This window comes from Alligator mississippiensis, chromosome 1 (assembly GCF_030867095.1).
Source record: "Alligator mississippiensis isolate rAllMis1 chromosome 1, rAllMis1, whole genome shotgun sequence".
Taxonomy (NCBI): Eukaryota; Metazoa; Chordata; order Crocodylia; family Alligatoridae; genus Alligator; species Alligator mississippiensis.
In genome coordinates, this window is record NC_081824.1 from 188739363 (window position 1) to 188756908 (window position 17546).

Consider the following 17546-nt stretch of genomic DNA (forward strand, 5'->3'; position numbering starts at 1 on the left):
TGTTAATTCTCTAATTAGTTGGGAACTGATCCTTTTGGGGATGACACGGTACTTTTATGCTGTACAGCTCTTCATTGTTCCTGGCTGGTTGGCTTCTCTTTAGGTTAACACTTTTGACTATATGGTGCTTATATGTGACAAGAAAGAGACTCTATAAATGCATTAACTAAATCAATAAATAAATCTGACTCAAAACCCCCACGGTGCCAGTAATATATACTTCACTTATACTCTGTGACTTACTGTATCTCTTAAGAACATCTGTATAGGTTAGATTTGTTGTAGTTACTTTGTCTCTCCCAAGTAACAGACTTTTAACATGTTACAATAATACCTTGAGGTATAGTTTGACATAAACTAGGTAAAATTGATGTCCTCTATTTTGGAAACACATTTATTTCATTATTTTCTTCCCCTTAGCATTTTTCTTTTGCTATTTTCAATTATCTTTATGTACGCATTCTAGAAAGAACACATCCACATTGAAATGATTAATCAAAGGAAACTAACAAAAATAATCACTTTCAAGTACTTCAAAATATTCTAATTTTTTAATGGAGAATATGCATTCTTAAATTAAATATGCATAATAAGTAACATCAATAATAAGAATAAAGTGGGATATGTGAGAATGAATGTACTGTTTTAAGCAAAATGCATTTGATTTGCAGGGTATAAAGGCTGGTTTGAATCCGTAAGAATCAGTGCGAAAAAAAAAGGAGAGAGAGAAAGCCTCATAATGCTTATAAATTGTCCATAATTGTATGGATTTTAAATATAAAAGTTGGCAGTGGCAAAAGCTAAAAGCCATTAGGAGAGATATTATTGTGCAATGCATCAGTAACAGTAACTCATAATCTTAGAGAAAAAAAACCTAACTAGAGTTTTCTAAAATTTTGATAACTATACTTGAGTCTTGTCTTCATGTTTACTACAATGATGGCATTGTTCAAAATGACATGGCCTAATGCATATATGAATCCTGTTTGAAAAGAGCTACTAATTAACATGAATAGTCTTCTTCTCTGAAGGTCGTTTATTACAAAGTTCATTTTTCAGCTGAGCATTGCTAAAGTAGTCACTCTTGGTAACAGCCATTAGATTAAGAGACTTAGGCCCATTCTTTTCCTGACATCAGGCCAGGGTTTTCACAGAAAGAGTCACTTCTATGCCAAGAAGCCCTTAAAAATACTATTTGAAGAGAAAAAGAACTGATGTAATTACATTGTAAATATTTCTGGAATTATTTATTTAATGAAGATAATTCTATTCATTTTAAAAGTAAGTTTTCCTTATCTGATGTTGTAGCTCAACTCATCCCTGTGGGATCTTGGATTTCTTCAGTAATAATGGTTAATTAAAATAGAGAGATACTGAATATTTAGCTTTAGACATGCTAGTAGGCCAACCTACTGCAAAGTATTAGATATGAAAGGCCATGGCAACACTACTTCCTCCTTCAGTGGCCCCAGGATCACCTTCATCATTTCAAGATCACACACATTTCAGAGAGCTGTGAAGAAATCTTTCTTAGGGAATAATCCTGCAAGATTCAACAAATCATGTCTGAGTATCAGTACTCATTTGCTCATATGTTTAAATGCTTTGCCAGAGCAAGCTCTGAGTGCATAGGCCTTGCAAAATTAATCCCATTTACTGACTACATAATTACCTCCCTTTTTGTCGCATTGGAATAATAAATCCAATGGTTGCCTGTCCAGTAAGAGCCAAAATAAGGAGAAGCTGTGCCTCTGTAGAAGGTTCACATCTGAGCAGGGGATGAGCTCATTTCCTGTCTTGTTGGACACCAACTCAGCTGTGTAGTACTACAGTTTTTGGACTTGGAAGGCGACCTTTCCAGAGCCACCTAGAATATGCTGCTAGCATCCACGCTATGCAGAATTCACTTAACGAATCTATTTACATTTATACATATTAGCAGATGAAAAAAATAAGTTAAGACACTTCAAGACAGGACAGGGTCATGTCTCCCTCTCTATGGACATGTCTACATAATGATGCTACATCGCCGTAACAATGTGATATAGCGATGTATTGTCCATGGGCATCTACGCGTGACCAGCAGCTATTTCGCCATAGCAACGCACTCCCCCAGTACAGTGCACCACTACGGCAAAGTAGCTGCTAAAAATACCAGTGTGCCATGTGTTCAGTGCAGTATGGACTGTTACTGCGCCATGATTTCGTACTTCCAAAAGGAAGTACGAAATCATGGCACAGTAACAACGTCGTCATAGCGACACATGTAGACTTACCCTATATGCATAGAAAATGGAGACTTAGTCTTATTAGGACCTCTATGTACCATGCTGAAGATAACAACAATAACAAGAATTAGTAGAAGAAGAGTATTCTTTCCTGGAAATGTATTGAATGTGTACAGCTCAATAACAGCGTTTTGGGGAGCAAAATCTGGAACCAATAAATGAATGTGGCTTCTACACTAAGAATATATGTTCACCCTTCACAATAGTAAGTTCCTGTGTAAGTGATACTTTAGATTATACCATTTCGTCTGTTTATATTAATCTTTATGGCCAGGTACAGACATTACACTTTTGCCAATACAAGTGATCGGAAACTGGTCTATACCCATAACAGAAGTTCAGTACACAAAACTGGTGTATACCTATACAGAACAGAAGTTCAGCACACACAGACTGGTTTAAAAATGGCAGATCACAGTCTAAGATTCTCCCCCACCCCCACCTCTCTTTAAAGGGCAAATTTATATTCTGTTCACTACCAATCTAACTTACAACACTTACAGAAAACAGTGTAACTTAGATCAATTCCACCTCAGATTACTTGAATGTTTCTAACTAGCCTATAATTGTCATTACTCTGGCAGTTACTTGATTCCAGGTGTAGCAGGATCAGTAACAAACATTTTCTTTTATAGTTATGATACCTTTTGCTATATATTTGTTCCACTTTTATTATTTCTGCCTAATGTTCAAGCATCCTAAGGATGCTAGGTAAATAGAATCAAAGAAGTTCCAAAATATTTTCTTCTTTGAAGCCTAATAAATGAAAAAAAATTCTCAAAAGGAGTTATGAAACTGAATCAATAGAGTTCCATTCAATTCATTCTCTTTGGAGGCAAAGATTTCCCCTTCTCTGCTGCTCAGTAAGCTTATAGAGAAACACAAGGAGATCAACCAAAACTCTTGATGTTCTACAAATCTAATCTCATAGATCTTGGGGCACCCACAAAGAACAGATGTATTTGTAAAGAGGCCCCACCCCTCTGGCAGGGTAGCTCCATCAGAGTCCTGTCCCCATGGGTTTTTTGCCCACCGCTGCCTGGATTTGGGTATATTTAAAAATGCTGAAGGGTTAGGGTTATCTCCTATAAACAAATCCTCCAGATCTGAAGAGAAGCTGGGCCCCTAAAAGTAGTAATTTTCCTATTTTCTCTTTCCTTCTCCCTTTCCCTTTATATCTGCACAGTCCAGTCCTAACACACTTGGACAAGAAGGTTTTCCACCAGGTTATGAAGAATGAGAGCATGTGCGGTGGAGCTGCCCCCTCCCTTTGCTGAGTTCCATTGGGTTTTTGCTCCTCTCCTCTTGCATTAGCAGAGGGGAGCATATGGGCCTTGGAGATTTAACGTTTCATGGCTTGCTTGGCTGTCAAAATGGTTTACATTTTTGTTCGCTGTAACATACATAGTGATCATCTTTAAGAAAAAAAATTGTACGGCAGGTCCCTAGATGCCTTTGCTGGGAGCAGATGTCTGAACAAGAGCATTGTTAAACCCCTCTTGGATTTTCATTTCCCACCCTTTGGTAAATTCTAAATTGTACAACTTCGCACACACTGAACCTTTCTCACTTCCCAGCAGAACTTATTAAGACAGTTTAGGGTGGTGAAAGGTTGAGACAGGGAAACTTAGAGATTTATAGGACACTGAGACGGATTCATAATCTGTATTGATGCCATCATCCCTGACCATGTGACAACCAAAGCAGATAAGCCTATGACTGAACTGAAAAGATTTCTTAAAGCTGGTAATCGATATTGAGCAGCTCAGTCTGTTGAGCTATCAAGTTCAGAGATATCCATGTGATGGTGCCGGGGGAGGGGAGATTCAGAAGGGAACCTAGAAAAGCTGACAGAAAGACTTGTAAAACTGGAGACACAAAATCATAAGTCAAGGCTTCAGCTTGCTTATGGCAGCCTTGTGTAGAATGGAGCAGTAGATGACACAGTGCAAGGGTAGCCAGCCTGAAGCACTTGTGCCACAAGAAGCATGGATAGCTTTTGCATGTGGTATGCAGCAAGTCAGTGAGGGGGCAGGCAGCACAGCAGCACATAGGGCAGGAAGAAGAAGGCAGAGCGGCACCAGCCAGGGAGCACAGAGGAGGAGGCAGAGCAGCAGACTGGGCAGAGGAAAGGGATCAGAGCGGCACTTGGGAAGGATGCAGGGCTAATTTGTGATATGCCTGCTAAAAAGTTTGGCCCCCACTGATGTAGTGGGTGGATGGACTCAGCTGAGGAAAGAACAGGCAAACCAAAAGTCATGAATTGATTTGGAAAGTATTAGAAGTAAAATGTGATGGTCCTTATCCTGAAAAGGATGAGTTAGTTTTTGAGCTTGAAGGGCTTGATTTTCAGCAAGGTGCTGAGCACTGACCTGTCCTCTGAAAATGAGGTCTGTTTCAGCTGTCTCACAGGGCATCCAAAATCAGTCCTCAGTATTGCAAATTTACATATTGAGCTTCTTGTCCAATCCCTCTTTTTTCAGTTAGGGTCAAATTCTAAAGTTCTTACTCAATCCCACCTTATCTTCTCTCTCTCTTTTCCCCCAGAGGCAGCCACCTTCTCACCTCTGCAGGGCTGAGGATCCCGGTGCAGGGAAAATACAGATCCTGGCTGGGGTTGGAGAGAATATTTTTCATTCTCCACCAACCTCATAGGTGCTCCATAGCAAAGTTAGTACTGAAAGAGTAAATGGTCGCTTTTTTTGCAGAACCTGTGTGTAACCCCTCCCCCATCTATTGTTTATGAATGTCTAAAAATCCATGGATTTCATAAGGGAGAGTTCCCCTATTTGTCCCAATCCTTGGTATAATAATGCAGCAGAAACTCTGTCAAATGGACTTTCTGAGTCTACCTGCTCTTGTGGGCTTCATCCATTAGTTTCTCCATTGATTTCTTTGGAAGTGGGGAGCGGGTATTTAAAATAAATAATACTGTCAAGCTTTTAGTAAAGGCTTAATGAGCCAAAGAGCTCTATGTAAGGACTTAGAAATATAGGACTGGAATAGGACTCTTTGGCTATTAAGTCCAATCCTCTGCATTCACAGGCAATCATTTACTCACGGGGTCCCCAAAATTGCCACTTGACACCTTCACATACAACTAGAAGGTACAAAACCAGAAACTTTAAGAACACACTAAGAACAGCATGCCATAGGTAAAAGCAGAAGGAAAAGGCCATTGGCAATGCCCTGCTGGTGCAACAACAGAGAAATAATAGTTAATGTGTGTTCAGAAGACCTTAGGCAGATGGCAATTCCCCGTGCTACAGGAGAAGGCAAAAACCCACCACAGTCCTTGCTAATCTGACCTAGGAAAAAAAATTCCTTCTTGACCCCAAATTTAATGATCATTATGAGCCCCAGTTAGAGAACATACTATATAAGTTACTATATTCTGTAGTTCAAAATAGAGCAGGTGAGGATAAATTTTCAGTCTGCCAAAGGACATGCAGCACAATCCTATGCCCAACCACATTTTTTTCTGATGATTTTAGTGTAGAAAGATTGAAAACTTTTGCTAGTCAAAATAAAGGTTGAAGTGTAATGACAATATTTCTTAAATAGCTGCATTGCTCAGAAAATGAAGAAACCACTTCCAGGAATAATCAACCAGTATGTTTGTTTCCACATGAGGACTGTGTTCAATGGAACTAACACTGCTCAGATGAAAACCTAATAATAAAGGTGAAAGTTAGGTTATATTTTTTGTCTTAGAGTGTTATGGTTCAAAAAAATTCTGCACTATGAATCTTCTGTTAAAATAGCCTTCCTGCTAAAGAATAGACTGTTTTTTTCTTTTTTTAAATGTTTAATTAATGGGTTGGGTGTTGTGTCTTCACTTCAATAAATTGTGAAAGATTTCTGGGCCACATGTGAATGAATACTTATCTTGAAAGACAGAGCAAAAAGATATTAATAATCATGTTTCCCTTGTCATATTTACTGTTTTGCTTCTGAAGGGAATATTAGTCCACTAAGAGGTTCATAATTAGGAGTATGCCAGATGGGTTATCAATGTGGTTTTAAATTTTTATACGTAGAGTGCTTGTTTTGCAAGAGATGCGTTGGTTCCATGTACAGTAGTTAAATATAAATATCTTTTAGGACAGGGTTACTAACTGCTCTATGATTTTGAATCTGCTGTTTGTTTATTCCTTTTCCTTTTTTTTTAAACAGGTCTGCAGGGATAGATGAACTGAATGGACATACCAGATGGAAGAATAAAACTTGAAAGCAGAATAGAGATCCAGAACTCTAAGCCTGGAAAGCTGAGAGCTTTAGCTAGTAATAGGAAAGGGAGGCAAATTAATTATTTTGGGATTTTAGACACCTTTCCTATAATGTTATGGAAGATGTGCTCTTATGCGGAGAAATGATTTTAAAAAGGAAACGTGTGTGTTCTCTAGTCACGTTATAGACAAACAGTGAAGTTGCCATGTCTTGGATCTCTCTGTAGTACAGATGCAATATGTGAAATTGCTAGAATGAAAGCAGAAATGTTAAAAAAAATACTTAGAGCTTTAAAGAGATTGTGGTATAATGCCTTTGCAAAGGAGAACAGAAAACTTCCATCCCTGAATTTTTAAGAGTGCAATTGATTTAAGAGGACAAAGCTCATTGGAGGTCATGTCACTTGTGCTCCTAAGTCACTAAGCACTCCTGCCTGGTCATCAATCTATATATGTGTGTGGTCCCCATTATTATATCTTCATGCCTCACACTCTTTTAATGTATTTATCTATACACTGTCCTGTGTGGCAGGGAAATATTGTCTTCATTTTGCACCTGAAACAGATATCTTCCAGGCCAGATGTGTAAAGGCATTTAGGTACCTGATTTTAGCGAGCAATACAATCCTAAACACCTTTAAAATATTGGACAAACTGACTTGGACAAGGCAACAGTGGAAGTGTGTGGCAGACTACAGACTTGAGTCTCCAGTGACTATACTGATCAGTTAATCGCAGGATCATCATTCTTTTCTGTCTGATGAGCACCAGGCAATATTTAAATGATAATAAGTAGTACAGTATCTAAAGAGCAACTTATGAGACTTCATTTAAATAGACTGGAAAAAGGTCATTTAAGGAAATAGGATAACATTGTTCAAATATTTGAGAGGTACTGGCTTGAAGAAGGGCAAGGGACTAGTTTTTGTAAATGTGTGTACTAATGGTGTAAAATTAAGCATGAAAATATTCATGTTAGCTATAAGAAAACAATGCTCAATGATAAGGGCAATTAGCCAGTGGAATAAACTGCTTACAGTGCTTACTGAGGTAGTTGAGTCATGATAATTAGTGGTGTTTAAAAATAGTTTTGATAAAAATGCAAGTGACTATGAAGTTCTTGCATGATAGAGAGGTTAGTCCAATTTCAGATTTTCTGTGGACAAAGGCAGAATTTAATGTGAGATATTAATTAGGGATTTATTTAGCTGAAATTCAAGATCCACAGCTGCTGGTCATGTAGCGCCCTACGACTTGCAACCAACAGAACCTGGACTCATATTTTCAAATTTCTCAACAGTGACCTCACAGAATTAGAGTAAGGGCTAATCCTTTGTATCTCTTCTTGGGAGAGATAAGAAGATTTTATTTATATCTGTAAAGGTTCTTTTTTTCATCATCATAGATAGAATGTCTGCTTTTGAAGATGTTTGCATTACAAGAGGGGTTGACCATTTTTTTAAGCCAACTAAGATGTCACGAGAACAAGCACTGGAGGGTTGCTCTAAAAACTCACATTTTTTATCATTTCAGGGGCAGTGTTCAAACTGCAGGTGAGGTAAGGTGAGATTGGTATATCCAGGAAAAAAAAGGTAGAAACATTAAGTGTAACATCCCCTTTTCATATTCTGAATGCTGCTTCAGGATGTTTTTCAGTGGTTTAATCAGAGATAATACAAATAAATAATACCCACCATACTTCTTATATAGCTCTTTACATCTGTAGATTTCAAAGTGATGGAGATGTGCCCAGCAGTGCAAGTCAATGATGAGTTTTCACCAGACATTTTTCATGAAATAATTCACCCCTCAACTTCTTTTCTAAGTATTCCCCCTCAGATCTTCTGGGAGAGTACCCTCCTAGGGAGAGCCCCATGACAAAGTTCAGTATGATCTTGACCTACAATGGCACCAGAACCATGAGGCTTTCAATAATGATGTTGGCAACCTTTGTAAAGAAACGAAGGTTTGTACAATAGAGTCTCATTTAACCTGGTAGAATGTAGCATATTGCATTAAGAAACATGAATGGTTTAATGCTACAGAATGGGAGATACAACCAAATGTCAGATAAAGTGAATGCCTGGTTGCTCTAGTTTGTTTTAAGGGCCATGCATCTTAAGCAAGCTTAGGCAGGACCCATCTGCCTTTACACCAGAGAAAAAGGAAACAGTTCATAGTCACATTTGCCTTTCTGTCCCCTCTGGTAGAAGTACCAGAGGACAGGCATATCACACTAGGCAAATCATATGGCTGAGCCTATTGAACAGTCTCATGCATTACAATAATGGACCTATGGCCTTAGTTTTCCTAAGGACTGATTAAAATCATTTTTAGCTTCAGGGTGTGGAAGAGAAGGGAGTATTGGGGGATATTTATAACCAAATAGGTATCTTACTGTACTAACATTGTCTAATGTGGTTCTATACTTAACAATGTCAGTCACCTTTGTTTAACCTGCGCGGTGAAAAAGTTTTCTGATGCCCCCAGAAGTGAAATACTGTTTCTGTCTTTGTATTCCTACTTGTGCTAATAACATCAGTTACAGTACTGATAAAAATATTCAGGGTACCGTGTTAAGTCTGTTTCTTAAACTGTGATCATTATGTGACTAATCATAATAATAATATGATATTAGGGGAAAAAATGTTGGATGATATTCCCTGGAGGGAAATGAATTTCTTTTTATCATCTACAGTAGTTTATTTCACATATTCATGACCCTCCTGGTATTTTTTTTATGATGAGCCATAAAAATGACAAAATACATTAGCAAAGTTCTCGGTTTATGCTAAAATGACCATATTCAAAAATAATAACAGAGACTTGTATCAGCAATGCAAAAGATGCATGAAGTAATTGGTGCTTAATTTGTACACAAACTGTCAAGGCAGTTTTCCTCACGGCCTGCATCTTCTGAATTCATTAGTCTCTAATTAAGGCCAGTTGGGACCAGCAGTTAGAAGGTTAAAGAGGTTCTGACAGCCCTAATCATTGCTCAGGAAGCTGAAAATGTATGCAAAGTCTCGGCAGATGGGGTGAGATCTGCCTCTGCCAAGTGATAACTGTTATTCCTTTGCACCTCCAAAGCTGTCATCCTAATAGGCACATTTTAAATTTATTAATGCTCTAGTTACAATGCATACACAGTCTCTAATGGTATGTCATTCAGAGTATATAAACTGAGCAATTAACACATATTACCTGGTAATGGTAAAATTATTTGTTGCCTGTTTGATTTTTTTTTGTTTCCTAATCCAGCAAGAATACTTATAAGCAAAGACTTTTTAATTTGTTCCAAAATAATAAAAAGGAAAAAAAAGGATTCTGAGCCACATGTTTATTTGACTGGCATTCATTCTTTGTTTTTACACATATAAAGCTTGAACTAACTTTACTTTGATTTCTTCCCAGAGTCTTAGAACCCAGTGACTTTATTTTTTTCTAATACAGTTTCTAAAAATGGATATTTTCAAGCATTCCTATAACACGTTGACATGCAAATGTTCCACATTGACATTATTTTTGGTGTATGAATTGATCTGAATTCCTCAGAAAAAAATATCCCTCTTTTTTCTTTCCCAGTCACTTCAATGGGATACCCATGTCTTGTTCCTCAGTGTGATGGTATCACCCTCTTTAATCCTATTTTGTTTAAAGCTCCCTAACCAACAGAAAGGCATTTTCTCAGGTCTCTCTTGTCTATGCTAAGGCTTCAGCCACAAGAGGTCTTTAATTAAATGTAGCATTTGTGCAACAATTGTTTGTGATACAGGAGCCCACAGAAATAGAATAATATACAATGAATGGTTTCTAAACTGCAGGCTTCATCAGGACTGCAGAATTCAAAACAGTCCTAATAATGTGATATGGTGTTAATCTAAGCAACAGAGCAATTATGTATTCAATGACTTATAGTCAGGCCAGGAACCTATTCCTCTGTTAGAACTAATTGATTTACACTCTGCAAAGCTAACATAAAAAAATATGAAAGAGAATTTAGGATAATTAAGCTATGGGCCTGATTCTTTTCTCACTGGTGTAAAACTTACAAGCACATCCATTTAAATTAATGGAATGACACGGGTGCAAAATCAGAGAAGGAAAAGACCTTTTGATTACTTTCCTCTGCTAAGATCTCAGTTGGAAACATTTCTTATCTTAGTGTTTCATAACAAGTAATTTAAGGTCAGAACCAAAACACCCCAGTTGCCTGGTAACCCAAAACTGCTGTCAAAATGTCCCAGGTGAGGGCACAATTTCTTCACCTACAATCTTGTGAATAGTTGCATTGAAGGTTAGGGAGCAGCTTGTCCAAGCAAAAAATTGTATGAATGGGCCCCACATTAGGTACTATGATTTGAAGAAGAGCTAAATACATATAATCTGAGGGTTTGCCAACAAAAGAAGCAGTGCACCCAAAAGAATTGCCTGAAGGACTTCACTATTGTTATGGCCATGTTACAGATGGGGAAACTGAAGGGCAGAGAATAAAAGTCACTTGCTCAAGGTCAACCGGCAGACCAAAAATGGGGGTGGGGGGATCCTATAATAGAGAACGGAGATTAAAGCAACGTACAGCATCAAGAAATTCAATGGGCTGAGGAACAGGGGTAGAAAGATGAGCACAATAGCTGACTCAAAATTTTTGTGTAAGAAAACATTATTTCAATGACCTTTACTGGCATTGCATGGATGTACAGTACCACTCCTCAGATAGCTCTACTATAGTGTCATTGACTCAGTAATTGTCATGCAATGGACAAATATAAGCAGTGAATAAAGCCTCAGGTACAGTGTGGGCCAGATGCTTGAATGGGGTAGGTTGTTGTCATTTCACTGAAGCTGTGCCAACCTACACCAGCTCAGGATTCTGCCATATCTACTACTACTACTGTTATCTACTACTCCTTTTTTGTACCAGCCTCCCTACTCCCTACATTAGTATGCTCCATCATCAATGTCTCTCACTCATTCAGAAGTCTGAGGCCTGTTCTTTCCAAGCTCTTTTTCAGAACTTTATTTTATTTGTTTCAGTGAATAAAAATGTACTTTTCCGGTTCTCCAAACACATGTACATATTAATTTCTTTTTCAAAATACCTATACATTTAAACTGAACCAACCACACACCAACACCATGATTCTTCCCATTTCCCTCTCACCCAGCTCTACTGAGAAAAAAGGAGTTCTGCAACATGGATGTAAGATCAAACTATATTTGGGCTCTGTCACACCAAGGAGGGTGCACATTCTACAGGTCTGGTGATTTAGAAAGTCCTACCCACAGCCCTCCTTCTATATCTTGAGGTTGTTCACTAGAGTGCCTCAGCTGATCTTAGTTGCTATATTATCACACATAGAAAGAGATTCTTTCACTCAGGAAGACTGGTATCTGAAACCTGCTTGCAGTTTACTACTTCAGTGCAAGATAATGATATTTAATTTATAGTTTGCTTATATAATCAATTGGAGAGAGAGAGAGAGAGAGAGAAATTAGTATATATACAACATGGCTGCTATATGCTTCTTATAAAAAGTTATAAGCAAAGCTTCATGGTTTGGCATTAAGTTATCTTTCCATATATTCAAGTAAGAGTATTAAATGCAGGACTTCGGGTAATGCTAAGCTGTGATGAAGCTAAGGCTCTGAAAAGGAGCTCCGGAAGAACAGGCCCTACTGACCTTTGAATGGCTTGATTTTTCTTGACTCCCATTACTCCTTTTTCATACCAGTCTCCTGATTCAGTGGCTGTGTCTACATGAGACACTGACTGTGCAGTAGTCAGAAACTACTGACCAGTAGCGTTGTGTGGCAGAATCAGTGATGTAACACTACTGCACAGTAATCTTGGGCTACTGCGCAGTCACTATCACAAAAAAGCTATTCATCGGCACTTGTCATTTAGTACTTGCCATTTAGTACTTGCTTATACAAGTACTAAATGACTATGCAGTAACAACTGTGCAGTCAGCATCTAATGTGGACGCAGCCAGTATGTTCCATTTTTCTATGTGTCTCAGTCATTCAGAGATCAGTGAGGCCTGTTTTTTCCAAGCTCCTCTTCAGATCCTCAGCATAACCACAAGTCCTACAACATCATGCAATGGGAAATACAGGTCTATGGTCTCAAAGGTAGACAGGATGCAAATCAGTTAGAAATGGAGTTAGAAAACCAAAAACCATTTAGTTGTGTTTGTGCTTCCCTTTCCTTTAATGTATTTTCTTCCTAACCAGTCTGGATGGAAGAAACCGGTATCATGTTCTACAGACAGACCAGTGATGGAAAACGTATAAGTTAGCCACATTTCTTATGGTATGACTTTTCTGGTAGTCCTGGCTATCCACCCAGTCAGCAGATAGACATTTGTGGAGTGAATCATTTCCATGTGCTTTGCAAAAAGATTAGTCCAACACTGCAAATTATAATTGTATGATAAAATATAATATATTTATTAACAAGTATGTTCAGAGTTTGAATCAGGGATACTGGTCGCAGTATAGAACTGTCTGCTATTCCCACCCATGATTCTGAATCCCTTTCACAGAAAATTCACTGTTGGAAAAATAGGTGCAGACTGTTTGCTTATTTTTATCTGCAGCTACTCTTGAGGCACAACTCAGCAGGTATGCAAAAGGCTATGGGAGTTACAGGTCAGGGGCAAAGCTTGGTTTAGGAACCTAGCTAGGAGCTAGAAAGTTTTGGAGCCAGAACTCTAGTCATCACATTTAAAGACCCTCTGATGACAGAATTACTCTTCTGCCAAGTGAAGTAAAGCTCCTACCAGGCCTGGCATCCAGGTCAAAGCACGTGAAGATACTTCTGCACCGTCAAATGGTGCCTTCCCAGAATGACTTCATGTTCTGGTGGCACAGCTTCAGAGTGGAGCTGCGGGGAGCTGCCACAAGTTTGAGGGTGTGCACACACACCCACACCCACACCCACACTGCTAGATAGTGGTGGCTGTTGTCTCTCACCAAAACTTCTGGTGACTGAAGCAACTGAATGTAGACATTGCCAAGTTAGTCAGAAAATGAATATAAATGACAAAGTAAGGTGACTTGTATGTACAGATGACTTGCAACACTAATAAGGTACCTCTCCATTTGTACAGGGCTGAATTAGAGAGCTAGGAATGATTCAGGGGAAAGTAAAAACAGTAGGAAAGACTGCTTCCCCTGGTATTCTGCCAGTAGAGTTAGGGACAGAAATTACACACCAACTGGTTTAAGTAATCAGAAACTGGCTTAAACCTGTAACAGAACAGAAGTTCAGTGCACACAAATCAGTTTCAAAATGGCTAAAACTGGTTTAAGATAAACCTGGTTGAATGTAGTATCAGACTTAAATGATTTGGGTCAAACCAGTTTATGAAACTTCTGTCCCAGACCCCTTCCTGGTTCAAGTTAAATCACAGTCCCCCAGCATCCCAGCATGCTTTCAAGCCATGGGTTGGGCTGTGCCATCTGCTCCAGCAGAGAAGGGGGGGAGAGGGGGGAGAGGCAGAAACTGCCTTCCCCCCTGGGCAAACCTCAGCTGGGGTCTGGGGCTGGAGAGGAGGGTTAAACTCCCCCTTTCCCCAGATAAATCCCTTTCCCCTAAGTACAGAGCTGCCCTGCTCTGCTAAACTTACTGAAAGTTACTGCTACTTCAACTATGAACTACAAATCCCAGATGCACCTGGAAGCAGGAAGACAAAGCAATGAGCAACCCTGCAGAGTTCTGCTTCTGTGATTCTGGACTGCAAATCTTACAGATCTCAGGGGCAGCAGGAAGAGGAAGCAAACACACAGCCTAGGCTAGCTACATGCCAGAGAGCCGTGCTCTAGTGCCCCCCTGGCTTCTGGCCTTAGCCACTGCAGGCATGTGGCTGCATTTCCTGAATCAAAAGTGAATGTGTGTCCAGTTGTTGCTCAGTTTAATCTCTGCAGTTTAGACTAGTTTGCAAAAATTGAATCGATTCAGCCTTTTTGACTGTCTGTACTTAGACTAGTTGTTCCCCCTGATAAGTTCTCCTTATCAGGTGGGATATAGATCTCACCTGTTCTGCATACACTCTGTGCAATGTGATGCACCTTACCACTGAGAGATTCTAACCATAAGAAAGGTGTCTCCAGCATTGGACAGCCTCTGTCCAGGAACAAAAATATCCTCCTATGTCATAGAATCAAGGCAGAAAGTCTTATATTTCTCTCTAGCTTCCAAGTCCCTATACAGGGGTGGCTTGAGTGGAAAGAAAAAGGCTGTGCAAGAGATGGCATCATGCTCTGTTGATCCCTGAGTGCAGCTTTGGCCCATTGGCAGGCAGTGTGATTTTGAGCTACTAGGAGTATGCAGAAGCTATAGGTGGTTCTATTATGTAGTGCAGCCGTATTTTGATTCATCTCTGAGGGTGTTGACAGACACGCAGCTCCCTGATGCAACTCATGGGGCTTCACAAAAAGTGCCATGAGTTACAGTGACCCCCCTTGATCCAACAGATGTTTGCTGTTTGGTCGAGGGAGTGTGGGGGGTGGAAATCAAGTTCCACTTCAGAGCCAATCCAGTAGAGAGAGGCTGCCTATCTGCTTGTCTCTCCCCTAGTCCCATCCCACCTCACCTAGCTCCAGGGTTGTCTTCAGGATGGCAGAGAGGCAGGAGGTACAGACTCCACTTATTCTGGGGTTTGCCCTGCCAGCACTGGATGGGGGCAGGGGATCAGGTGGATTAGAGCCCCCCATCTTGGGAAATATAAAAGGAAATATAAATGGAGGAAAAAGAAGGTGAAGGAAAAGAAAAATAATGAACAGCTCTATACTATTTCTTAGGTTGTTGGAGAGCTACAGTGTACTTGCAGTGACATAGTACAGCTTTTTTATTATCTAGAACATGAAATCATAGAGGTACATGGTAGCACAACAAATTTAAAGAAGTGCATGTGACCTCTCCTCAAAATAATTTGAGCACCACTGCTTTTGAATATGTCTACATCAAGAATTTCCAGGGTGAACAAGAGTAATTTTTATGATAGAAAAGATAAAACTCAGGAAACAATGAAAGATTCTGCACAGAGCAGAAGAGGTCGACTTTAAAGCCAAAGGGTTCAAGTGGTCCATCTCGAGATGTACCAAGGACTTTAAAACATCAGCTGTTTATAAATGACTTCTTCTGAGGGGTCTCAAAATATTTTTGTCTGCTTGTTCAGTTTCAAGATTTAGGAAATATATTAATTTAATATGGGAAGCTGGACTAAGGTATAGCATATGCAATAAGCTCCTTAGCTCTGCTTGTATCTGTAACGTCTCTTCTCAGTGTTGTATTTGATACAGCGCAAGAGGAAGAGACAAGCTGTCAGTGCCACAAATGGTAATGTCCAATACTTTGACTGTTTTCTCAGGTCCACCACCACTGATGCCACAGAGCTGTGGTAAAATGGTATTGTTTTCATAGAGGTTCTACTTTACTCAGGCATAGGCAACATATGCATGGGGCTAAATGGGTGCTGTTATTCCAGAAAGTGCTAAGAGTTGGTGATCAGATTGCAGCATTAAGGTGAATTAATTACTAGATTTACATATGGTGCTCACTGTGAGGTTTGAAGTGAAACACACGTATTATAACTGGACTTGAAAATGTTGCAAAATAAAAGTATGGAGCTGTGATTCTGTAGAAAGGATTTGAATCATGTTATGGGAATAAGAATGATCCTTTGTGAGCTTGGATCATTCTTATGTGCTCTAGCAAGTTCTTTTCTGACTGGGAGGGTCTGCACTGAAATCTAGTAACATCCTCTAAGGTGTGTGCCTTCTTCACCTCACAGTCAACTAGTTTTTATTTCAATATTGCCCTAATCTTTTACAGCTAGGGGAATCTGGGGGAACGTGGGTATTATACTAACTTCTCTTTGGTGGTGGAATTTTTCTTCGATCCAACATGATGCTGAGAATTCCTATGATGCGTTGAGCCCTATCCATAGCTATCAATCCCTATATTCATTAAATACTTCATTTTAATTAGAGTTTACAGACTATATACCTGCACACAAGAACCGTGTCCAGCAGATATGAACTGGAAACCCCAGAGAGAATTTTTTCTGAACTTCGGGCTCCTACTATGTTTCTCTCTTTGGCCCTATCACAACATGAAGGTTAATTTATGCATCTAGTTCCAAATGTTTCAGAATTAACAGTGATGCAAATATTTGCATACATTTATAGCCATTCTTCCTGTTTATATAGTGGTTTTCCCCTGCTGAGCTGAAAGTGCTTTACAGTGATGGGTAGGCACCATTTTTTCCATTTTACAGATCTGAGATTCAGAGAAGCTATTGTCCATAGCAGAAATTGTCCATAGTTTCACAGCAAGTACTGAAAGAAATAGGAATAGAAACTATGAGTTTGACTAATACAGAATTCATACCAGGATAACTTCATTGGCCTCAACAGTGCATCCTGGTTTTGTGTCAGTAAGTGACTTCTCCGTATTCTCAATCCCATGCCTATTTGCTCATATACAGCTAGTCTTTTTGAGGGGTGTAGGTTGTAGCCGTGTTGGTCTAAGGACATAGGCAGACAAGGTTCCTTGGGTGAATCTGATATCTTTTATTAGACCAACCCAAATGGTTGGAGAATAGTCTTTTTGAAGTACTTACTTGGTTCTCAGTCTAGCTCTGGCCTAGGATATCAGAACTCCAAAAGACCATGAACTATTTGAACACAGTTAAGGGGACAGAAGAGGGCACTGAATTTGACTCATTATTTTGCTATTAGAAGCCCTGATTCTACACCACTGTTCAATAAGGGTCTGTTCGTACTGCATTCCCAGTGTTTTCTAGGTGTTTTCACCCACTTGCTCCTGCTAGCACAAACTAAATCTAGAAATGTGGTGGTGATGCCTTGAAACCACAAAAGAGGCCCTAAGTGTGTTGCCATTCACCTTAGTGGGAGTAGTCCAGATTTTCTGCTGGTTTAAGTGAGGGGAAAATCCGTGTCTCTTCACCTGGGGCAAATCAGGACAAATTAATGGTTTTTCTTAAGGAGACAAGGATTG

At 39.4% G+C, this 17546-nt stretch overlaps 1 long non-coding RNA gene across 1 annotated transcript in view; it reads left to right on the forward strand.

The window, feature by feature from the left end:
* The window catches only part of LOC109282155 (uncharacterized), a 55171-nt gene extending 45329 nt beyond the window's left edge, over nucleotides 1-9842 (forward strand). Inside the window, exon 3 of the long non-coding RNA XR_002089042.2 lies at nucleotides 6465-9842. This is a non-coding gene — a long non-coding RNA (uncharacterized LOC109282155). The remainder of the gene's footprint in view (nucleotides 1-6464) is intronic.
* Nucleotides 9843-17546: the final 7704 nt, after the last annotated feature.